We start from the raw sequence: 26,586 nt of genomic DNA, 5'->3' as shown, positions 1-26,586 counted from the left end.
TATATGAAGGGTAACACCAGATCCTGCCAAGAGATTTACTGATGGGACATTCCAAAATAGAATAAAAGGATTGGCTTAAACAGCATGGGTTCATCCTTGGCCCTCTGGCTATTGTTAGACTACATATCTACAAAATTGCCTGGCAAAACATTAGAAATACAGTACAACATGAGCTAGACAAGAAGTAGAAGGTCAAGATAAAACACACATTGTGTAGATTGCTAAACCCTCTCTTTTGGCTCTATGAATATTTTGTTTCTCCATAAATAAAAGCGGTGATCTCCTTTCAAATTTCTCTGTCTCGAGATTTGATCACATCACCTATATGTTATCAATTATTAGTTATAAAACACCAACGTATTTTGCAGTGCTGCACAATGGGTGAACAACCTACAGGTAATTTATTACAAACTTAAGGCACACGGAAGAGGTCAGTCTACATTTTAAAGCAGGCTTGGACAACATCTGGCCCACCATATCATTTCTTGCAGCCTCTTCCTGGCAGTAAGTTTCCTGGGAGCATGGCTTTTCTGTGGAGTCCACGGACAGCACAGCATTGACTCAGCCGCAAACCGGGGAAATCCAATACATTTTCCTCTGCCCCCTGCAATGCAGCAGATCTCACTCTGCACTTCCAGAACTATTACCTAGCTAGCTATTAGGTAATGGTGCTAAAAATGTGGAGTGAGTTGAGCTGCACCATAAGTTGCATCTGGAAGCTGTCCATTTCTGTTCAGTGCGGCACTCTCTCCTGTTTGTCATGTGACCCGTGGCAACCAAACATCATCAGTGTCTTTAGTCACTAGAGACAGAGTGACGGTGGATGGTTGCCACAGGTCACATGTCAAACAGAAGACAGTGCGCAGTGGACAGAGGAACGTGTTTTTGGTAATTACTGGCGACATTGTGCAGCAGGTACAAAATGAGGGACAAAGTGAGGGACAGTGACAAACTGAGGGTAAAAGTCACAAACTGAGGGTCAAAGTGACAAAGTGAGGGACAAGGACAACTGAGGGACAAAGGGACAAAGTAAGGAACAGGTACAAAATGAGGGACAGGCACATACATGAAATTAAGAAAAAAAGATACCTCTCTCAAGCCAGTTTACTGAATGGGGAGTCACTGATTAACATTTCACATTAATAACAAAAACACAGTTGGTCCTGCCACTATAAGGGCCTGAGATCTGCCATGTTGTGGAGTAGAGGCCCTATATGAAGGCTGGTCCAGAGGAGAGGAACAGGCACACTGGGCTAGCTGTACCCAAAAACTAGTGCATATTGCATCAAAACCAGAGTAAAGGCTTAGGGCCTCCAGCCACATGTACTGCTGTGAAGTTGGTCGCTGGGAAGCAGATATAACATACCAAGATCGTAAAAGAAAGGTGTTGCCAGTCTCTTATTTGATTAGTAATAATTGGAATCATCTGAGAAATGTTAAGTTGATATAAATTGCATGATTTTGCTATTACATGACAAAAAGTCATGATTTTATTAAAGACACGGAGGCGAGTATTGCATAACCATTTCTTTACTGTCCACCAATAGCAGCAAAGAATACAAACAGAATGAAAAAATAAAGAACATACATTAACATAGGCCCCTCCCCGTTCAGGTCCCGGTGTATTAGGCAGCACTTCCCTTCCATTTCCCTCTTTCTGAAGATGCGACCTTAGTAACAATGTCCATACAAGAACAATAACAGAGTCCAATAGTCCAATAACTAGAGAAACTCATAACTGAAGGGTGTAATCCAGTAACAACAGGGAAGCACGACCGGATGAACTGTAGGACTGTCAGCGGGAAGAGACCTTTCAAGTTGGGTAACAGCATGCCATCTTGTCGGATCAGGCTGTGAAAACATAAAGAAACAGGAGCCGACAGGTTAAGATCGATAATTGCAAGTTCCAACTGAGGAGAAAATCCCACATATATACAATCCCACACCCTAGGGTGATTAGTAAATAACCAACATAAATCTACCATTGAGACACGGCCCACTTACCGTACCAGAATATTCGATGTGACTCGCTGCAACATTCGAGATAGGGTGGGAAAAAATATTAACAATAAACATGGGTGGGACAATACTCGCCTCCGTGTCTTTAATAAAATCATGACTTTTCGTCATGTAATAGCAAAATCATGCAATTTTATAACAAGATACGGAGGCTCATATTGCAAGTTTAAAGCTGATCAACTACTGCCGTAAATGTATGTGGGGCCAGGCGAAAGTAAAATTCACGGTAAGTAGATTCCCTAGACCAATCTGCGGTTCTCATAATATCTTCCAGACGCGCTCCTGCGGTCATCATCGAGGAGGCTGAGGCCCCCCGGACCGAATGGGCGCCAAAGATCGTGGTATCGATGCCTGCCTGGTTCAATAACCATTTCACCCAGCGTGATAATGTGGTGCTAGAGACCGGGCGGAAGGGTGGCCGAAAGGATAGGAACAGCTGTGGGGATACAGTAGAACGATGAAGTTTGGTGCGATTTTCGTATTCGCGTAGGCAAGCTACAGAACATAATGCTGGAGAGGTAGGAAAACTCGGATAGGACACCGACTTGATAGAGGTTTTCGTCCGGCGACTGATGTTAAACGTGACCCCATCCGGGGTGTATGACTTGGCATCGAAGTCCAGGGCTCTGACGTCCGAGACCCTTTTGCATGATACGAGGCAGAGCAGGCAAACCAGCTTGGCAGATAGTTGTTTCAGGGAGAGCACTGAGTTAGCGGGCCACGACGAGATAAAGGATAGTACAACGGAAACATCCCAGGTCGTGGAGTAGCGAGAGGCCTGGGTGGTCGGGAGAATCGCGAGCCCCTGAGGAGTCGGCACACTAAATAATGTTGTCCCGCAGGGCATCCGTCAAAGCCTTGATGAATTGCAGAGATGGCTGACCGGTAGAGGTTGATAGTCCTGTAAGCCTTCCCCGCTTCAAAGAGGGACGTCAAAAATTGCAGGACCATGGTTACAGGGGCCGAAACGGGATCCGCGTCCCTAGCCATGCACCAGCTAGTCCAAGCTCGCCAAGCTGACCCATATGCTCGTCTAGTTCCTGGGGCCCATGCTTCCACCAACAGGCGTCCAGTCGTGTCCGAAACTCCTTGGAATTCCCAGGTTTCCCCAGAAATCCACCATGCCAGGAGTGGGAGGGAGCCGTCCAACCGGAGCGGGTGACACCGTCCCATCGGGTCTAGCAGCAGATTGTGGTGCGATGGTAGTAGCCGTGGGTAGTCCATCGTCATCTCGAGTATTTGAGGGAACCAAGACTGAGTTTCCCAGAAGAGGGTCACCATGACCAACTCTGCCCGGTGTCTGCGGGTCTGTAGGAGGGAGCGTGGGATCATGGAAACCGGGGGAAAAGCATATAGGAGGCCCCCGCTCCAGTCTTGCAGGAAGGCGTCTACTGCCTCCGCCATCGGGTCTGGTCTCCAGCTGAAGAATCGAGATAGTTGGGTGTTGAGTCGGGAAGCGAAGAGGTCGATAGTGAAGGGGCCCCAGAGAGACGATAAACTGGAGAACACCTCCGTGTCCAACTTCCAATCGCTGGAGTCTGAAAGATAACGTGACCACCAGTCCGCTTGGACGTTGTGTAGACCAGGCAGATACTCCACGTGGACCATCAGGTTCCGTTCTAGGCAGAATTCCCAAAAGTCTTTCGCCAGGGTGGCCAACACTGCTGACTGCGTACCCCCCAGGTGGTTGACATATCTCACCGCTGAGACGTTGTCCATGCGGAGTCGGATGCAAGTTAGGGCTCTGTCCCTCGCAAAGCTGCGGATAGCGAAGGAGCCCGCCAGAAGTTCCAGTGCGTTGATGTGTAGCCGGGACTCGGCTGCCGACCAACGGCCTCCTGTTGAAATCCCTTCGCAATGGGCCCCCCATCCGTGGAGGCTTGCGTCGGAATCGATCGTGAATTCTGGCAGTGGGCCGAAGATCGCCTTGTCGTTCCATGCGAACAGGTTGAGAATCCACCATCGCAGTTCGTCCTTCGTTTCGGTGTCCAGTGACACCTGGTCTGCGTAAGATGCACCGGCTCTCAGGTGTACGATTTTCAGGCGTTGCAGTGCCCGGTAGTGGAGTGGGCCCGGGAATACTGCCTGTATAGATGAGGCCAGTAGGCCAATGAGCCGTGCCAGCTATCGCAAGGTGAGTTGGGGCCGGACGAGGGCTCTGCAGAGCTCTTTGCGTATGGAAAGTATCTTGGACCTTGGTAGGCTCAGAGTCTCCTCCCCTGAATCCACGAGGAATCCTAAGAATTCCATCCGAGTGGCGGGGGTTAGGCATGACTTTTCCCAATTGATAACGAAGCCCAAGCGGGAAAGGAGGCTTATGGCCAGCCGTAGGTGGGTAAGGAGAGTGGAGCGATCTTGAGCCATGAGGAGTATGTCGTCTAAGTATACGATTAGACGAACTCCCCGTAACCATGCCATCACAGGACGTAGTAGCTTTGTGAAGCACCACGGTGCTGAGGAGAGGCCGAAAGGTAGGCAGGTAAACCGCCAAGTCTCGTGTTGCCATTGGAAGCGTAGGAGGTCTCGGGAGCTCAACGCAATCGGTACCGTCAGGTATGCGTCCTTGAGGTCTAGCTTCGCTAGCCAATCTCCGTGAAGGAGAAGGTCCCGTAATAGGTGAATACCTTCCATTTTGAAATGACGGTATCGGACTATGGCACTGAGGGGGCGCAGATTTATGACGGGCCTCAATTGACCGCCTTACTTTTCCACCAGGAAAATATTGCTTATGACCCCTGCGGGGTCGGGAGGCGCTCTTTCTATAGCCCCTTTGGTAAGAAGGGTGGAAAGCTCCATGTCGATCCGTCTGCGATCCTGGAGTGAAAAGCAGATCGGTCGAGGAGGGGGAATGTTTACGAGGTGTTCTATCAGTTCTATGTGAAAACCCCGAATAGTAGTCAGTACCCAGGGGTCTGAGGTGATTTGTGACCAAGCTGGTAAAAAATGTCGGAGTCTGCCCCCTACACAAACAGGAGAATAAACATGTAGTTTGAGGTAACTCACCGTAGGGTCGTCTAGAACCGGATTGGCCACGGAAGCCTCTGGATCGCCACGGGCGTCCTCGAGATGGGAAGAAGGAGGGGCGGGTGTTAGTCTCCTGGTACTGTGTACGTTGAAAGGAGCCTCGTCCCGTGCCACGGGATTGGAAATAGTTCCGGCCGGACAGACGGCTCCTGGATCTGCCGGCCCTGGTGGAGACCCGTCCCTGGAAAACTCGCCTCATAGAGGATTGGGCTTTATCCAGGGCAGTAAATGCCCCAACAAAATGCCCCAAATCTTTTATAAAGGAGTCGCCGAAGAGAAGGCCTTGGGCGTCCTTACCGGCTTCTGTGAGGGCGAGATTGGCTAATTTAGGTTCTATCTTAAATAAGATGGCCTTACGCCTTTCAATCGATAATGAGGTGTTAACGTCCCCAACGTTGCTCTCTGGACCCAAACACGTAGGTCTTCAGGGTCAACCATGCGGTTTTCCGCTCTGGCGTCTTCCGCCAAATCAAATAACTTTGCCAATGGTCCGAATATGTCCAGGTGCTTATCTTGGCAGGATTTTAAGGCAGATTTGAGCCCCTTACGGGGATTCCAGTCTAATTTAGTAAGAAATTGGGTCATCTTGGGGTCTACCTCGGGAGTGTCGCAAACTTTATTAGGCACCACAGGCCTTGGACACTCCGCCCTCAATTTGTTCCGGGCCGCCTTACTATGTGGGTGTCGCACCCACTTCTCCAAATAAGTGGCAACATGGTCGGCCGGGAGCCACTCTGCCGATCTGGTGTAAGTCATCCGGGTCGAAGAGTGGAACGCCCAAAGGATCCACAAGGGTGGACTCCGCGGTTGCGGAGTGCCTAGTCCCTGGTTCACCTCCTTACGTCTCTGCCTGAGCAGAGGGAAGGAGGTCGAAGCCTGTATCAGCGGCATCCGCTTCAGAGTCGCTGTCCGACTCAATCCTAGCCTCCTCACTTGACCCGATTTCTGAGTCGGAGTCGCTCTCTACCTGTGCTCTGGCACATTTCCATAGCCGCGCCCTTTCTGCCTGGCGCGGAAAGGCTCTCTTGCGTGGTTGTGACACGCTTTCTGGGGCGACCGAAGGTACGCCAGTCATGGTGTTTCTGGAGGCAAAGGGATGTTTAGATTTGTGGGTAGCTTTTCTGGGTATATCTCCCTGTGGGTCCACAGGAGGACGCGGCTGAGGCGTCGTGGAGCCCGAGTAGTGCTCGTCCAAAGGACGTGTAGGAGGGCCTGAGAAATGGTGTGGGAGAGTGTAGAGGACATGGACCCCATGGCTGCCATAATGGCGTCTGTCACCGAGCGCTGTAGCGCTAAGAACTGAGTCCCATCTGAGTGGGTAGTTCTGTCAGAGCGAGCAGGTGAATTACCTGAGGTGACAGGGGCTTCTCCCCTACTGAGTGGGGTATCAGACTCCCCAGAGGGAGGTGAACCAGAATTTAGTCTGGGTTTAGGCATTTTGAAATTGAGTATGTGATAAAGGATAATAGGAAATTAATTAATTCATTAATCTCAGTAGACTGACAAGGAAAAGTATGGGTTAGTCACCCAAAATTATTAGCAAGCAAAAAACGATCTCACCAGGGCCCAGACCAGTGGCACACTCTGACAGAGGATAGGGAAGAAGACAGGGAGTTAGAAAATGGCCGCTGAGAATCTCTCGAGATTTGCGACAAAAAATGAAGTAAGGTGAGATAGAACGTAAGGTGAGAAAAAAACGAACGTTCGGCTAAAAAGAGACAAATTTGATGGATACAAAGGTATGTATAGGAAAATGTGCAAAAACTGACGAATGGGCCGTTCGCGAAAATTAAGCGAACGCGGCAAACAGCCGAATGGCCCTATCTGCCGAACGGTGAGCGGTATGTGTGCGCTATGAAAAACAGCCGAATAGGCTTAATTCGTATGCGAAAACAGCCGAAAACTGGGAAAAAACGTGCGCAAAATGGCGCTGATGTTAAAGGAAAGAATGAGAACTAAAAGGTAAAATGGAAATTAATAAAAAACGGGACATAAAAAGGGGGTCTGGACCCTGGGAACAATAGCAACTACAAAGTATGCAGTAAGGAATCCAATTAAAGCAAACAAGCAGTAAGGTAAATCAGAACAGAAATTAATAAAATAATACTAATAAAATAATAATAATAAACTAAACAGAATAATAATAAAATAATAAAAGTTATACAGGGTAAGATCAACTAGAATAAACAAATAGCACTGATAATAAAATCAATAAGGTATTATTAGTATTAAATGTAAAGACAAAGTGACATGTACTTATCTTTGGTCGGAGCAGCAAAGAAAGAGGGAAATGGAAGGGAAGTGCTGCCTAATATACCGGGACCTGAACGGGGAGGGGCCTATGTTAATGTATGTTCTTCATTTTTTCATTATATTTGTATTCTTTGCTGCTATTGGTGGACAGTAAAGAAAGGGTTATGCAATATGAGCCTCCGTGTCTTGTTATAAAATTAGCAGTCTGTCTGGGGAATACAAATATTTTATGTTGGAATCTGGTCTTTGGATCATGTGTAATGCATGAAGAGATTGTGCAGGATGTGGGCCAGGGCCTAAAGTTGAAAACATGGACCACATGACATGATGATCTATAATATGGGAAAATATGTCCATGGTCCCTTATTATTATTACTATATTTATTATTATTATAATTAGACGGTGGACTGGTTAATTAGATTAGAGTTCGAATTTTTAAAATATTAGACACTTGTTTTGGTGGGATGGATTATTGTGTGTTGGGCATTTGTTTTACTGTTTGTCCCTGAAGAGGATGGTAAAACATATAGGGTGAATATTTTAACCTGATGATTGGCTATCTGTACATATTCCAAACTCTAAACATTTTTTTGTGTTTTTAATAGAAATAACACAAATAAATGTCAGCTGGATCAGAGAGCCCTCTGATCACACTGGTCATTGATACAGCACCGTACAGCACAGAGACTGTACAGTACAGTGATCAGGCATCAAAGAAGGGGTTAAATAAATGTAAAACTGCGACAGTTGACAAAAGAATATCAATTATCTGAAACTAAAAAAAATTATTAATATTACCAGTAATCACCCTAATCAGACTGATCAAAGGGTTAATGCTCTGATCAGCACTGAAAGGAATTAAAAAAAAAGTAAAAAAAAATTTTGTTATCTTTTAACCAAATTTTAGCACAGTTTAGCAATCTCTCTGCCTCTTTCACCTCAGATCAAAGTGAGGCGAATAGAGGGGCCTAGCCAATGTCTCAGTCAATGTTACAAATCATTTTATGAGACATTGTAACAGTGATCATGGTGACAGGCTGCGGATCACCACGATTGGGTTGCCAGGCAGACCCCAAGACGGCGATCAACAGCATGGGAAGAAAGGCAGGCCGGAGGGAGGTCTTAATTGTTAGTTTTCATCTCCCCATTTCATCTCTCTCCCTTTTACCTCCCTAAATATTTTCTACTTTAACCCCCTCCCATATCGCTCTCTTTCACCACCCAATCACTTATCATTTATTTAACTCTTTATTTATAATGTGGAGCTTCTGTGTCAGGATATGAAGATTATCATAGTATGTAATTTTGCATATATGTATAACTACAGAGGTAATGTGAAAGGGAAGACAGGAGCAGAAGCTGACAGTCTCTATTTTAATCTCATCCTGCGTTTTAAAAGCATTTAGAAATCATTATCGTCTTTCCCTGGGTCTGCATGCACACAAAAAAGGAAAGGTTGTGAGAATATTCAAGAGACAGACACAGCAGAATTATATATAATCCACATTTTACATACAAATATGCACACCACTTCTTTACCTTAAAACCACATTACACAAGTTCATTTGAACCAACACAACCCCCAACATACACACACACACACCACAAGTTATCGATTTGTCGCCTTGTTCCTTTCTGCCAGTTGCTGTTTATTACATATAGAAATATTCAGAGAGTGGGTGTGCTCCTGCGTGCATTACATACAGAATGTGTGTTTGTGTTGCTGTATGTAATATACACATATTATACTGCTGTATAGTTATTCAAACTGTAATCATAGAAATGTTTTTCTATTAGGGTGATTCTGCCTAAATGTTGCAATTCTGTTTTCATACACTACAATTCAGCATTTAGTGAATATGTTCTTATGTGTGCTGCTGTCTAAATATAAATACATGGACTTGGGTTATGTTTCATATAATATATACGCAGATTGTTGTATATGCGTGTTCCTTTATATTATGTACACTGAGAATGCAGTGTGCCTCTCTATATAATATATAGTGTGTGTAGGTGTCTATGTGCGTCTGAATGATTTCTTTCTGTTGTTAGAAGTCATATAGATTTAGGTTAGGATGTGAGCTCCTGCGGTTTAGTGTTTAGAATTTTCCTTCTCAGTGATGTAGCCCAGAGGTGAGTTGTTTCCAAAGCAACCACAATCATCTACGTTCCTTTTTCCCCCCTAATCTCTCTGTGCCTCTGTATATTCTGCACAGACGCCAGGCTGTATACAGATGCAGAAAATGCAAGAGAATTTCAGCCCCTCCATCTTCAAGCACTGACCTGAACAGCTTAAAATTTTACAGGTAATGTATACATGTACATAATACACTATGCTTGTGTTTTGTTGCTGTTGTCCATTTAGGGTCAGATACTACGTTAAATAGTGATTTATTCTAATATGATGCTAGTTTCAATGAGACATAGAGTGGGTTAAGCAAGAAGGAGCCATCTCAGATACCTGTAGCAGCCACGGAATTCTTGAAAATGAGCTGCATGTAGTTTACTGAAAAAGATTGAAGGAGTTAATGATGGTTAGAGAAGGGGATGGTGGTGCAACAATGCAATATATTTTTGCAAGGGGAATTACTTTTACCTTTCCACCGTCAACAATATATGAAACAAATTAATTAGAAATTAACTTGAAATCCTAGCAACAGTTAAATAGTAATGTAGATTGTTTTACAGAAATATTGGTGTATGACAATAATGGGAGTTACAGTCCACAGGTGCAGTTGTATCTCTGTGCATTGTTCAACACTTTTCAGGTGCCAAGTATCAGCAAGTAAAAGTTATCGGAGTAAAAAATAAGCCAATCTGGCAAATTGAAAGGTGCCAACAAAATGCATGACCCATTGTGTGACTCACCAGTGTACTTTATGTCTGAGCTACATAGGCTAAGCTATTGCCAATTTACCGCCATCTGGATCAATTATACCCAGAGACTTTCTAGTTACATGTAGAAGATGAAAATCCAAAGATAAGTGAAGGGAGAGTGAAAACTGGGAACTTGCCTTGCAGATTTTGTGCATAAACTGGTTATTTCCCCATGTAATTTCATTTGATAATTCTAGAGAATATGGTTTTCTTTTATAAACAGTGTTTATTATGATTCTAGAAAAATATGGTTTACTTTTATAAAATGTTCATAATGTTCAACATCATTATAACAACATGGCAATGGTGCCGCGTTCAGAAGAGGGTAGTGCCATTACAGTGCCATTTATATGAGTATTTAACATTAAAGGGACACTATAGTCACCAGAACAACTACAGCTTATTGAATTTGTTCTGGCGTGTAGAATCATTCCCTTCAGGCTTTTTGCTGTAAACACTGTCTTTTCAGAGAAAATGCAGTTTTTACATTACAGCCTAGTGATAACTTCACTGGCCACTCCTCAGATAGCTGTGAGAGATCCTTCCTGGGTCATGGCTGCCTAAAATGCATCACAACATTCAGTATCTCCTCCCTCTGCATGCAGACACTGAACTTTCCTCATAGAGATTCATTGATTCAATTCATCTCTATGAGGAGATGCTGATTGGCCAGGGCTGTCTTTGAATCATGCTGGCTCTGCCCCTGATCTGCCTCTTTGTCAGTCTCAGCAAATCCTATGGGGAAGCACTGTGATTGGATCATGTTCAGGGCCAGCGCTTCCCATAAGGTGAACTAGGCATTGCCGGCCCTTCTAATGCTGCAGCTGCCTGAGCGCTCTATAGAGAGCCTCAGGCGGCTAGAGCAATGCCTCTCTCCTCACCTTCCCTTCCCTGTGTGTAGCGTGGCCGAGCTCCTCTCCGGTCCGCGGTACGGGAACATCCGTTTCCTGTACTCGGCCGGACTGATAGGAAGTGCACATTCTGTCAGTCCGGCCGGGTACAGGAAACAGAAGCTCCTGTACCGTGGACCGGAAATGAGCTTGGCCATGCTACACACAGGGAAGGGAAGGTAAGGTGGGGAGAACACGGCGGGGGGGGGGGGGGGGGGGGAGGAGAAGAGGAGAACTCAGGGAGGAGGGTGTAGAAGAGGAGAACTCAGGGAGGAGGGTGGAGAAGAGGAGAACACAGGGAGGAGGGGGGAGAAGAGGAGAACACAGGGAGGAGAAAATGAGAACACAGGGAGGAGGGGGGAGAAGAGGAGAACACAGGGAGGAGGGGGGAAGAGGAGAACACAGGGAGGAGGGGGGGAGAAGAGGAGAACACAGGGGGAGAAGACAAGAACATGGGGGAAACAAGAGGGGAACACAGGGAGGGGGGAAGCAGAGGAGAACACAGGGAGGGGGGGGAAGAAGAGGAGAACACAGGGAGGAGGTGGGGAGGAGAACACAGGGGGGAGAATCCAGGGGGGAGGGGAGGAGATGAGAACAGGGGAAGGAGATGATGAGAACACAGGGAGGGGGGGAGATGAGGAGAACATGGGGGGAGGGGGTGAGGAGAACGTAGGGGGGGTTAGGAGAATGCTGGGGACGGAGAGACCACTAAAGGAGGGAGGGGGTGGTGGAGAGACCACTAGGGGAGAGTGGGGGGAGAGCAGAGAGGGAGGAAGTGTGGTGAGGAGATTGGGGGGGGGAGAGTCCTCTAAGGGAGGGGGTGGTGAGGAGAACATGGGGTGGAGGGTAAGGAGAATAGGGGGGGAAGAGACCACTAAGGCAGGGAGGGGGTGTGTGAGAAGAACGTGGGTGGGGGGCGGTACAGACCACAAAGGGAGGGAGGGGGTGGTGGAGAGACTACTAGGGGAGGGGGATGAGGAGAGACCACTAAGGGAGGGTGGGGGGAAAGCAGAGGCCACTAAGGAGGAGAGACCACTAGGAGAGGGAGAGGGGAGTGGAGAGACCACTAATGGAAAGGGGGGTGAGAAGAGACCACTAGGGGAGGGTGGGGGGAGAGGAGAGACCACTAATGGTGGGGGGAGACCACTAATGGAAAGGGGGGAGAGGAGAGACCACTAATGGAAAGGGGAGGCAGAGGAGAGCAGAGACCACTAAGGGGGAGACAAGAGACTACTAATAGAAAGTCAGGGAGAAAAGGAGAGACCACTAAGGGAGGCGGGGGGAGGAGAGTAGGGACCACTAAGGGACAGGTGAGGAGAGGAGAGACCACTAAGGGGCAGGGGAGATCTCTAAGGGACGGAAGGGAGAGCTCTATAGGACAGAGGGCAGGACAGGGAGCTCTTTCACACTACGCACACATACACAATGCATCCCTATACATACTCAGAAACACAAAATGCATCCCTACACACACAGAAACACAACATGCTTCCCTTACACACAGAGAAACACACAATGCATCCATTACACATAAATACAATGCATCATCTGCACACATACACAGAAACACACAATGCATCCCTCCACACACATGCAAACACACACTGCTTCTCTTACAAACACACACACACACACACACACACACAGAAACTCAATGCATCTCTTACACACACTCAATGCACCCCTTACAGACACACACACTGCATCCCTTACATACACAGAAACACACCTTGCATCCCTTATGCATACAAACACAGATTCACATAATGCATCCCTTACACACAGCCAGAAACAAACAATACATCCCTTATATACGAACACACACTGCTTTCTATCCCTTACACAAAAACACACTGCTTCCACTACACACAAACACACTGCATCACCTACAGCAACTGGTACCCCTATACACTACATTCGATAAACACACACATTAGATCCTCTACAATTACACATAACACATCCCCTACACACTCCACTCTTTGTGAGCGAACTCATGGGTGGAACATGTAGGTGGACTTATGGGTGGGCCTTATGGGCATACTCACCGTCAGGCCCTCGGGCCCAGACTTTGAGCTGTGTAAGTGACCCCCAAAAAATGTAGCTGCTTCCCGTTCTCCCAGAACATTGAATTTTGTGACCACAGTTACAAACTGCCTCCAGAGATCCTGTTCTACACCAGACCAGTGGAGCCAAACCTCACATTAAGGGACACTATTGTCCCCAGAACCATTGCAGCTTAATGAAGTGGTTCTGGTGTCTATAGCCTGTCCCTGCAGGCTTTTTAATGTAAACACACACTGTGTGCAGCACTGACGTTAGTTCACATGGCAGATCATATGGGTTGGGCATTGTGATGTCACATTGCCTAGGACAGCAAAAATCCTTGCACCGGCTCTGATCATGCTACCACTTCTGCTGATGTCAGCAGGAAGTGGGCAGGTCAAAAGGAAACAGGGATAGAGCAAGCAGCTCCAGACTTGAATACAAGTAAGATTTTACTATATTTAGGGAGGCACGAGGGGACCAGGGTGGCTAGATGGTGGTTTTAACACTATAGGGTCAGGAATACATGTTTGTGTTCCTAACTCTATAGTGCGCCTTTAAAGGGACACTGTAGTCCTCAGAACCACTACAGCTTAAAATACAAAGATGCATTCCCAGCACTAACGTGTTCCCCTGACTCCGCACCCCCCCTCCCTCCCCATTCCCTGCGATGTAAAGGATTAAGTAACCCTTTATTCACGTTGCGGGTTGTGCTCTGCCTCCCCTCATACGTAAGCCGATGGGGTGACTAATGCACATGCACTGTGCACGCACTAGGCCTTCCCCATAGGAAACAATTTCCTCAACTCTTGCAGCTCTACTAATATCATCAATCTGACTCGTCTACAGAAGACATAGTATACTGAGTAGTTTGCAAAAAACTTTCAACTTCCTGCAGTCAAAGCCTACACATGAAAAGAAAAAACTTTTTATCTTAATCCTGTATTTAACACCTCTTAAATATGTACCCCAATACTAGCACCTTTTGTACCCCGAAAATGAAATGTAATCTAAGCCTAGCCTTAAAGGAGCACTATAGTGTCAGCTGCAGGGTTAAAGCTAGATGGACCTGGCACCCAGACCACTTCATTGAGCAGAAGTGGTCTGTGTGCCTATAGTGGTCCTTTAAATTCAATAATCCTAAACACCCCTTATACTACAATTTAGACCCCCCTCAAACTGTAATTGTTACTAACACTAAACCCCATGTACAATCTAACTCTGACATTAATCCCTCTCTAACCTTGAACCCCTCTTTACCCTAACCACTTCTAACATTATCTTTAACCCTATGTACATTTACACAGCTGGCCACACTCGCTATTCTCACAGATTAAAACACATTACTATACAAGCAGAGCAGAAATATGCATATACATATATTAACACATATTCTGTTTTCTCTAAATGGATTTTTTATTATTATTTTTTTTTTTTTAAGGCCTACAGCAGGGATAGGCAACCTTCGGCTCTCCAGATGTTTTGGACTACACCTCCCATGATGCTTTGCCAGCATTATATGTGTAAGAGCATTATGGGGGATGTAGTCCACAACATCTGGAGAGCCGAAGGTTGCCTATCCCTGGCCTACAGTGTCCACTTAATAAATTCATTATACATACTTTATCTGCATATATTTGAGGAACTGGGGCACGCCTCAGAATGTTGTGCCTGCAGACACGTAACAGCCCTCACCACAGCCTGATCTAAATATGGAATTTTAAGGGACTGAAGGGGTAAACACTGATTAACTTAAAAACTTTTCACAACCATTATAAGCAATGATTGAGATATTTAAAATGTAGGAATATATTTAGCTTTTGATATTAGAAGCAGTTGGGGGAAAAAGAAAGAATCTCTGTATCTCGGAATACTCAGACAAGAACCCAAACAAAAAAAGAGTTATCTCTGTATTGTAGCCAGTTTTAATTAGCTAGCTGTATTTCCAAGAATTATGACTTGAAGGAACATTCCTGTCAGAGAAAAATATCCTAAAAATCACTGTATTTGAAGGATTATAAAATGTAACCTAATTGTTATATATCACCATCATGGGATGTGGAGAGTAATTGAGTGTTATATACGAATAAAATACACAGTCACACTTAGGAAACCATGCAAGAGAAATAGGTCTCTTGACATTTTGCATTAAATATATAAATGAAAATAATATTTTAATATGATTTAGGTTATTTTTTAAAGAGTGCTAGGAAATGGCTATACGTTGTAACAGGTATTTATTTCAAAGGATGATTGTTTTAAGATATTTATTTGCTCTGTCAAAGAGTTTATGCAGCTTCTAGCTGGTGATCAGGAGATGAAGGTGCTTGGAACCGATTACCATACAATTCAGGATTTTATATCAACCTATCCATACCATCTGATATTTCAAATTAACAAGGATGGACATGAAACAGGCTTCTAGAATGGGAAGTTATGTATAATCACACCAAGAGAGATCAAAATTACTAAATTCCCATATGTTGTAGAACAGAAGAGGCTGGGGTGCTTTGAACAGGAGAGGGTCCAGATCTCACATTTGAGAAGGTTACTGCTGGATTTTGTGTTAGGTTTTATACTTATGCATCACACAAACAGAGACACACACACTTACAAACAAAAATACAATGAGAAATACCTAAGTCTACAACCACACATACAAATATATGACTAAATGCAAATATACCCCCCAACATGAAGACAAGCATAGACATATAACAGCTGTCAACATTTAAAAAAAAATTCCAGGAGCATTTCGGGGGAAGATTTATCAAAGTCTCACTGACACTTTTATGGCTAATTTTCAGAGAATTATTTGTCACAAGTGATTCATTTTGTATGTTTTTTTTCACCTCTTGCAAATTTTGCCCCCTAACACTCAATTGTGAATAAACACCATTTTTTAGTTGACAACTGATTTATTAATACTTCGTACAGTTTTTCAGAGTACTTTTCTTTTTCCGCCACTCCACCTTTTTTTTTCTTTTTTTTTTTTAACTTGGTCAGCCCAGCCTTGGTGGCAAATATCACAGCCCCTGTTTACCACACCAGTCGCCTATCACAGTCGAACTGGGAATAAAATGCAGCCTTGGAATTTTTTTTTTATATCAGCCATATAATGCATCTTGTCACATAGTGCACATATATAGAGGTGTAAAACATGTGAATAGAAATTATTAACACTAAGAAGCCCACTCCAAGGACTAAAAAAACGAAAAAAAAACTATTTAGTTTATGCAAATATGCAGCAGATTGCAGTTGATGTTTCAGCCCCACTACTTCAATGTTCAGTAATTACATTTCTTAACTATTTACTGTATAACATTATTGTACTTGTATTATAAGAATATATTACTTTTGCTAACTGCTCTTGCTTTTTCAAAGTGCAATGCCAGCTGTTGCACCCTCTCAATGACTTACACACATGCACTGTTACACATACACCGTTACACATATACACATTCACAGGGCCGGTGCAAGGATTTTTGCCGCCCTAGGCAAAAGTAAAGTTTGTCGCCCCTCCCCCCATGTGACATCACAATGCCCCACCCATATGATCTGCCATGTTAACTAACGATAGTGCTGCAGTGCCGCCGTGTTTACATTAAAAAGCCTGCAGGGACAGGCTATAGACACCAGAACCACTACATTAAGCTGCAGTGGTTCTGGGGACTATAGTGTTTCTTTAATGTGAAGTAAATTAGAGATTAGTGCCACGAATAATATACTAGATTGCCTACTACAATCAGATGAGGATGATGATGGGCTCTAGCTGCAGTCTGGCTCCACTGGTCTGGTGTAGAACAGGCTCTCTGGAGGCTGTTTGTAACTGTTGTCACAAAAATCAATGTTCTGGGAGAACGGGAAGCAGCTCCATTTTTTGGGGGCCCTTTACACAGCTCAAGGTCTGGGTCCCAGGGTCCACCTTCATGTTCCACCAATGAGTTTATTCACAGGGGGTGGAGTGTGTAGGGGATGTCCTGATATGTGTGTAAGGAATGCATTGTGTGAATCTGTGTGTGTAAGGGTTGCATTGCTTGTGTGTGTGTGTCTGTGTGTGTAATGCATTGTGTGTGTAATGCATTGTGTGTTTTTCTGTGTGCAAGGGGTGCATTGTCTTTGTGTGTAAGGGCTGCAAGGTGTGTTTCTGTCTATGTACGGGATGCAGTGTGTGCGTCTGTAAGGGGTGCATTGAGTGTGTGTAAGGGGTGCATTGAGTGTGTGTAACGAATGCATTGGGTGTTTCTGTGTGTGTAAGGGTTGCATTGCTTGTGTGTGTGTGTGTCTGTGTGTGTAATGCATTGTGTGTGTAATGCATTGGGTGTTTTTCTGTGTGCAAGGGGTGCATTGTCTTTGTGTGTAAGGGGTGCATTCTGTGTGTATGTGTGTGTGTGATGGATGTCAATCTCTCCCCCCTCCCTTGTCACTCTCTTCTCCCCCCTCTCCCTCCCTTGTCACTCTCTTCTCCCCCCTCTCCCTCCCTTGTAACTCTCTTCTCCCCCTTGTCACTCTCATTCCCCCTCCCTCCCGTCACTCTCATTCCCCCTCCCTCCCCTGTCAATTTCTTCTCCCCCTGTCAATTTCTTCTTCTCCCCCCGTCAATTTCTTCTTCTCCCCCCCTGTCAATTTCTTCTTCTCCCCTGTCAATTTCTTCTCCCCCCCTGTCAATTTCTTCTCCCCCCTGTCAATTTCTTCTTCTCCCCCTGTCAATTTCTTCTACTCCCCCCTCCCCTACCAATTTCTTCTCCCCCCTCCCCTACCAATTTCCTTCTCCCCCCTCCCCATCCAATTTCTTTCTCCCCCCTCCCCTACCAATTTATTTCTCCCTCCTCCCCTACGAATTTCCTTCTCCCCCCTACCCTGCCAATTTCCTTCTCCCCCCTCCCCTGCCAATTTCCTTCTCCCCCCTCCCCTACTAATTTCTTTCTCCCCCCTCCCCTACCTCTGTTGTAGCGCGACCGAGCTCTGTATGATCCGCGGGTACAGGGAGCTTTTGTTTCCTGTACCCGGCCGGACTAACAGGAAATGCACACTCACTTAATCTATTACATTGTCTGCTTACCTTTAAGTCATCTATAATAATCACACCTAAATCCCTTTCCTCAGATGTCGAGGTTAGGACTCTATCAAATATTCTATACTCTGCCCTTGGGTTTTTACATCCAAGATGCATTATCGTGCACTTATCCACATTAAATGTCAGTTGACACAGCTCTGACCATTGTTCTAATTTACCTAAATCATCTGCCATTTGGCTTATCCCTCCTGGAACATCAACCCTGTTGCAAATTTTTGTATCATCAGCAAAAAGACATACCTTACCATCAAGATCTTCTGCAATATCACTAATAAAAATATTAAAGGTAATGGGTCCAAGTACAGACCCCTGAGACCCCCACTGGTAACTAGACCTTGCTTCGAATATACTCCATTGACTACAACCCTCTGTTGCCTGTCATTCAGCCACTGCCTAACCCATTCAACAATATTGGAATCCAAACTTAAAGATTGCAGTTTATTGATGAACCTTTTATGTGGAACAGTGTCAAAAGCCTTACTGGAATCTAGGTAAGCAATGTCAACTGCACCACCCTGATCTGTTATTTTAGTTACCCAAAAATAAAAATTACTTGATGAAGATGAGGGGTAAGCTGATTATCTGCATGTATGGATCTGTCTGCTGTTTCACAAACCAACTATACCAATGAGGATTACTAACCTTACAGGAACAATAGGTTGAAGAGGACCCTGCTCAAACAAGCTTACACAACAGGACAGGACGTAGCAATCAAAGGTGGAGTGAAGCAGAGCTGGAGGAGATAATAGAGTGCTGCCCTTTAGGAGAAAGCGAGGGATAGGTATGTGAGGTAGAGGTTGCTTTGGAAGGCCGTAAGCTTTCCTAAAAAGATGGGTTTTGAGGCACTTTTTTAAATGATTGAAGAGTATGATGGTGGTAGACAGGCTATTCCAAAGGAAAGGAGCCACCCGCGGGAAGTCATGCAAACGTGAGTTGGCCGAATGGTTGTGAGCAGCGGACAGGAGAAGGTCATGGGCAGAACGGAGAGACCGAGAAGGGGCAAACCTATGGATCTGTGAAGAGATATAGGAGGGGCTAGAATTTTTCAGTGCTTTATAGGTGTGGATTAGTACCTTGAATTGACTCCTATAGGATACAGGAAGCCATTGTAAGGACTGACGGAGGGTAGAGGTGTGAGAGGAGCTACAGTAGAGGAATATCAGTCTAGCTGCAGCATTCATTACAGACTGTAGCAGAGCAATATGACTTCTGGGAAGACCAATTAGGAGAGGGTTACAATAATCCATGCGAGAGATTACTAGAGCGTGGGCAAGATCCTTGGTAGCATCTTGCATAAGAAAGGGGCGGATGCAGGCTATGTTTTTAAGGTGGAATCTACAGGATTTGGTAACAGACAGGATGTGAGGCTCAAAGGTGAGGCCAGAATCAAATATAATGCAAGGATGGGCTTATGTGGATACCACCAACTTGAAGAGAGAGCGAGAGAAGAGGATCATTATTACTAGGAGGAAAGACAAGGAGCTCCGTTTTAGAGAGATTGAGTTTCAAAAAGCTGGAGCACATCCAGTCAGAGATGGAAGAAAGGCAAGCAGAGACACGTTGCAGAACAGCAGGAGAGAGGTCTGGGGAGGAGAGGTATATCTGGGTGTCATCAGTGTACAGGTGGTATTAAAATCCAAATGAGGTAATAAGTTTGCCAAGAGAGGCAGTATAAAGAGAAAATAGATGGGGACCAAGTACAGAGCCTTGGGGGACTCCAACAGAGACAGAACGATGGGAGGAGATATCATTAGAAAAGGAGACATTGAATGAGCGCTGAGAGAGATAGGAGAAAAACCAAGAGAGGACAGTGTCACAGAGACCGAGTGATTGAAGAGTTTGGAGAAGGAGAACATGGTCAAAAGTGTCCAAGGCAGCAAAGAGGTCAAGAAGAATTAGTATAGAGTAGTGCCTTTGGATTTAGCTGTGATCAGGTCGTTATAGTCTTTAATAAGAGCAGTCTCAGTAGAGTGGAGGGGGCGGAAGCCAGACTGTAGTGGTTCAAGGAGAGAGTTGGAATTCAGGAAACAAGCCAGACGGGTAAACACAAGTCTTTCCAGAAGCTTTGAGGAAAAAGGGAGCAGGGATATGGGACGATAGTTAAAAGGGGAGGATGTTTTTTTTTTTTAAGATGGGTACTACAGTAGCATGTTTAAGGGCATCAGGGACAACACCAGAAGAGAGAGAGCAGTTGATGATGAGTGCTAAGGAAGGCACAAAACAAGAGGAGAGAGATCTGATAAGGAGAGATGAGTCAGGATTAAGTGGGCAAGTGGTGAGGCGAGAGGAAAGAAAAAGCACAGCCACCTCTTGTTCAGCTCTTGTATCCTGGGAGAAAGTCTGAAGGGTAGGAAAGGCATGATCCAAGTGTGGTTGAGAAAGAGAGGGGCAAGGTGGTGAGAATTATTTCCTTAGCTGTTGAATCTTGTTGGAAAAGTAGCATGCAAAGCTATCGGTTGTAAGGTTGGTTTGGGGGTTGGCCACAGCAGGGTAAAGAAGGGAGTTAAAGGTATTAAAAAGAAGCCTTGGATTGCGGGAGCATGTGCTAATGAGGGTGGAAAAGTATAACTGTTTGGAAAGGGCAAGGGCTGTGCTGTATGAACGCAACATGAATTTGTCGTGGAGGAAGTCTGACTTGTTGCGTGACTTCCTCCAGCAGTGCTCAGCAGAACGGGAACATCTCTGCAGGTAGCGTGTTGATTTAGTGTGCCACGGTTGTTCTCCTCGAGGTGCATGTTTGGAGCGGGACTGTAGAGTCCAGGGCTGAGGTGATGGTAGTGTTATATAATGAGTTAGCCAGGGAGGGGCAGGAGAAAGAAGGGATGGATAGAAGTTAGGAATCATAGAAGTTAGGAATGGATAGAAGTTAGGATGGATAGAAGTTAGGATGGATAGAAGTTAGGATAGAAGTTAGGAAGATAGCTGCTGGAGGTCAATAGAATTCAGGTTTCTTCCAGGATGAATACATCATAATGAAGAAGTAAGACAGTTCCTTTTCATCACTGCAGGAACTGCGATCACAGCAATGGGATCTGCCAATGAATATCTACAGCAGACTTTTCTTACATCTGTTACCAGATGTTAAAAGGTTCATGTGTGGGTAGCGCCTAGCGTAGCAGTATATTAGCCTACATTGAATGAGTGGGTGAGAAACTTAACAGGAAAAAAAAAAAAGTGTGAAAACTAAAATTGGAATTTAAATTCTAAGCAGCAACAATGTTTTTTTCATTGGGGACCTGTTTAAAGGGGAACTGTCCCTTACCAAGATTACCAAGATATTTGCTAAGTAAATAGAAATAATGTTTGTGGTTCCTGAAAAATAATGAAATGTAGAAATCCACACCAAAGTAAGTAAGTATTATAATTAGTTCACCTTGCTAAAACGCTGCCACTTCCAAGATATTTAGAAATTAATTTATGGCTGACACTCTGAAAAACTGGTTTAGGGCTGGCTATGTCAAGTGTATTCACATTTGCATGTTATGTCTGCATGCCACAACCTGGGCTGTACTCTATTTCCAGGAGAGAGAACCATGCTCCAGAACATGATTTTGTCGAGAGCTTAACATTCCATAGTTTACTATCGTGAAAACTTCAAACATTCGTAAATTGTTATTTGTGTTTTTGCTTTTAGTAGAATTACATCCTTTATAAAATGTGACTGAATGCATTTCCTTTAAATATGCCCTATTCCTAGTGTTAATAAAACATACAAATATAAAATACAAAAACAAATTTGTAGAATATTAGAATGCAAAGAAAGCATAGACGAGCTTTAACTAAACACTAGGCACTAATGTGTTTCTTTTGTTTTTTCTTGATTTGAGTTTATTTCATATTCATTAGATTTGTATATTAAGCCATGCAATAGTAGTGTATTGTTTGTTCTCCTCAGGACTTAATTTAGGACAACATCTTCCAAGTAAATAATCAGTTGATTGAATGCACATATAACAGGATTGTTTCCATACTGGTGGAATTTCAACACACAACAACAAGTACCAGATGGTTAGTGGAAAGTAAGGGATTTATTCACTAATTTACAAGATGTAGTAAGATTTCGATCAAAGTAGCAGAATTCAACATTGGTAATTTTAATGTCATTACGCATAAAATAAACCCCATACTTTCTTGTAACGGTTGATATCCTGAATATTATTTTACTTGTAATTGATGAACAATCTTTATTTAAGACATGTATTAGGATTCTATATGTGCAGACCAGAGTATCAGTGCCCAACCCATCCTCAAGGCAAGACAACAATCCAATGAAGGCATTTCCCAACTCCATTCCAGAGGAAATACTGACTGGACCACTGTTTTGCCTTGAGCATTGGGTTTTGTACCAAAGCCCTAACTCATCATTATCAAAGTGTGATGCAGATAACGAACAACAAGCCTGGTTTTATTAAGTCTCTTGACTTGAGAGCTGGGTCGAACCTTAGGGCAGTGGTTTCCAAACCAGTCCACATGACCCACCAAACAGTCCAGGATTGATGTATTTCCCTGTTTTATTCAAACTGCGATACTGACAAAACCTAGACTGTTGGTGGGTCTGGAGGACTGGTTTGGGAAAAACTGCCTTAGAGAAGGGTGTGTAGTCCAGCTAGCTACATCCCAACACACGAAAAACCCAGCTATTTTAGAGATTTTAGAGATTTATTTTTATAAGAAAGTATGCACAATTGAGTATTACAGTACAATTTCCAGGTCCACTGCCTACTTGTTTCCATAGGAGGAGAGCTCTGTGACAAAATTACTGATCCCAGGTATTACGTTCCCAAGTATGCCGTAGCATCATGCTGCAATTTGCTTAACCATGGCTGGTAGCTTTGCTCATGAGATCATCATAATTCATAGTCCAATCCCATCTTGGTCATTTCAAAATTTTAGAGTTCCTTTTGGCAAAGGAAAATAACAACCACAAGAAGCTGCACCCTCTGTATGCAGAACATCCATAACCCAGATTGAAATGAGAGCAAACACAGAACAACCACCAGGGCTATTCACGAATGTGAGTTTATTAAACATGAATGTCAAATTTATGGCCAAAGTAGCGGTACTGCAAGAGTAGCTGACTTAAGTGGATTTTTCCATTTTGGCTACTTTGGCCTTGAATTGGAAATTCACTTTAAATTCTATCTTTAATGAATTACCCTGAATGTCTGTAGAAACAAATTATAGTAAATACATAGCATAGAATACAGCCAACGTATTCCTAGTAAATATACTGTAAAACCTCATTAATCATGGCCTAACCTTTTTTTATTTAATTTTTTTTTTTAGGATGTATGACTAGAATAGAATGACTAAATCTGTCATTTATTCATTTATACGGCATCATGAATCTCTCACCTATCCACCACCTGAGCAAAGGAAATGGAACACAAAAGAAGATGGAGGTTGCCGTGGAACCGGGGCCTTGGGAACCTCAAACAATCATCATAGTGGTCATTTTTGGGCTTGTATGTCTGCTCCACTTGACTGCATTTCTCTATACACTCTGCTTTCAGAATTATGGGAATTCAGAGTCCAAAACCTTGGTACATTCTGTAGCCCAAAGGGTAGAGGATAGGGAAGATTCAACATCCCAAAAATATCCATCCCACTCAGTCACTGAGCCCACATATGTCCCACATAGGGAGAAATCCCCTATACTGATCTATTTGTAAACACATGCTTTGTGTTTAACCTTTTCATGACAAGTGCTTCATCAAATCCCTTTATATCACGATTGCCCTGGCAAGTTATGTCATGATGGGGTAAAATAACATACACTGTCACCACAATTCCTTCTCCTGAAAGTACATCCCTCATCCCATCAAAGGTTTATTTTAGTAATCAAATTGCATAGTTTGATAATTCTATTTATCCTTCATCCATTCATTCTAAAAACAGGCTCCCCTCTTCCTTGTACATAATTTGACATCCTGGTTTTTATTCCCATGGCAGAATATTTTACCTTCAGTGGTGCACCTGCAGGTAGTCATCTTATTGGAATTTATTTACTTAGAGAAATTCTGAGGCCGAGCTCAATGAATGGAGGAAGTAAAAGGATGTTCTGTTGGTTTCCAGTGCTTGTACCACAAGTAGAAATATACCTTACTATTGGTGCCTTACATTCAACAACTGTTCTCCAGATAGCTAAAGGAACACCCAGAGTACCATGAGTACTACAGTGTGATAGTATTTATGCTGCCATGAGTGTCCTAGCGACCCCAATGTAAGCCGTCAAAAGGTTTGTGATTGGTTTTATTTCTTACCTGGGGTCAGTCAGGTACTGCCTTTTGAACAACCTGAAGGTCTCTGCCTGAGCCAGGTCCAGCTGATGTTCCCACCATTGAGCAGGAAGTAAATTGCTTAGTTGATACATATCCTGGCACTTGGAAGAGCAAAATGGATTGATATAAACATTGAATGCGTATTATTGTATAGAGACACTCAAGATGACTTCCTTCTGTGATGCAATCTGCAATTACCAGGAAGTACCTAAAACGTCTCAACCAATCTCAATCCCTCTTTGCCCAGGTAATAATAGAATATACTTTTCAGCATTCGTGAGTTGTTTCATTTAAGTCATTAACGAATCAACTTGGCAAGATATTAGATGCTACCTGCAAAAAAGCTTTATCGGATGGTTTGCTTCTTTCTTAAGAATGCAGCAATTTCTATGTCATAGAATTAACATCCTGTACAAAGATCCTCTATGGCAATGGGGAAGTACTACAGCTTCCCAATAATATCTTACATCAGGAAGTACGCATACAGCTGTAGCAATCTTTGTAAATCACTGCAACTAAAATGAACAAAATGCAAGATACAGTAACAGCGAGCATCTTATACCTTTGCCATCCCACCAATCCCCCTCCCACGTCCAGAATTGGAGCACTCAGTTTAGCACTTTCATATTATAAATATTCGGCAGGAGTCATATATTAATGCTTCACAAGCAACTTTAGCAGTTCCCATCCAGTTCTCTTTGGGTTTTAATGAAAGCTGCTCCACAGAGCGGGTGACAAGTTTTACTAACATTAAGCAACTTGGAGGAAGTATCAGTATATTATCACTTCTTACACTTCACCTTTCAGGGAAGGAGTGGGCAAACGAGAGATCCCCAGATATAGAATTGCAACTTCCATGATGCTTTCACATTCTAAAGTCTGGCAAAATATCATGTGAAGTTGTTGGTCTGCAACATCTGTGGATCTACCTTTTGTCCAGCCCTGTTTTGGAGCATTAAAGACTATGCACTGGCACTTGAAAGGTGTTCTGTCTCATTGGAGGAAGAGGAAGTACCTTTAAACAATTTCCATATGTTTCCATAGAACATTACCAAGATAAATAGGATATACTAAGTCCATTTAAAAACACTAGCAATATTTTTTTCCCATGTAAGAAAATACATGGATTTGTAATAAAACACCCATTTCTTATAGTTACACTGCCATTAAACCTGGGATCGTACTGTAGCCTTCTTCTGGAATCCTTGTCCTTCCATTCCAATAGGAAAGAAATGGAGCTAGAATACGATAGGATACAAGCAAAGGATCTTGGGGATTCTTAATCTGCTTTTATAAACAATAATACAAATTAAAAGCAAAGGATCACGTGAGATTACAATTACTCAACCATGGACAGTGAAAAGGCAGATCTTGGAAAATGACTAAATCACCCTCAGGAGGATTAAAGAAGCTTGTCCACTTGTTACAGCACATGCAAGAATAGAACAAGCAGAGGATTCAACATTGTCGGATTACTACATTAACTAGACATAAGACATAAGGAAAACCATCATGGAGAGGAAAAAATAAGGTTTTTGTGACAAATATGCATCAGAAGAAGCCAACAAGTGTAAACATTTGTCACAGGGTGTACATTAGGAAAAATAAATAAATAAAGGTAAAAACAAAAAGTCTGTTGTAACTTAATATACTATATGCATAACACACAGTGACAGAACTAATGTAGAGAGGGTCCTGGTGCAAGAATTTTTTTGGCTCACCTTTAGCACAAGGGAGTTCAAAAGGTAGACCCTCAACTGTTGTGCAACACCCACATTGCTATCTGGGGACCAACTATTTGCCTATGCTTGCAGGGTTGTATATGTAAACAGTGCTTGTGCATTTGAATGCAAGCATGTTTTTGTATGGAATGTGTGTGTGGGTAACTGTAGGAGGATATTTGAATGTACTTTGCCATTTGAAAGCTGTGGGGTGCTTGTATGTAGTGTAATTTGAATGCAGGTGTGCATTTGTGTGTAGTGTTGGTGTTTGAATGCTGCGATGAATAGACATACACAAACACTATCGCACACACACTGACAAAGATACACATACAAAATGACACAAACAAATAATAATTTACATACTTTTAGCCACCCCCAGCCTACATACCATTTG

At 43.7% G+C, this 26,586-nt stretch overlaps 1 long non-coding RNA gene across 2 annotated transcripts; it reads left to right on the top strand.

The window, feature by feature from the left end:
• Nucleotides 1-849: 849 nt before the first annotated feature.
• Nucleotides 850-26,056, top strand: LOC134602928 (uncharacterized). 2 transcript variants are annotated; one of them, XR_010090446.1, is made up of 3 exons: nt 850-915; nt 9,514-9,603; nt 23,474-26,056. It is a non-coding gene; the product is annotated as an uncharacterized LOC134602928 (long non-coding RNA). The 2 variants fall into 2 exon arrangements; XR_010090447.1 differs by lacking the exon at nt 850-915 and adding an exon at nt 9,352-9,430.
• The last annotated feature ends 530 nt before the right edge of the window (nt 26,057-26,586 follow it).

Source organism: Pelobates fuscus, chromosome 3 (genome assembly GCF_036172605.1).
Source record: "Pelobates fuscus isolate aPelFus1 chromosome 3, aPelFus1.pri, whole genome shotgun sequence".
NCBI lineage: Eukaryota > Metazoa > Chordata > Amphibia > Anura > Pelobatidae > Pelobates > Pelobates fuscus.
The sequence above is the reverse complement of the archived record's forward strand: the minus strand, read 5'-3'. Positions and strand labels throughout refer to the sequence as shown.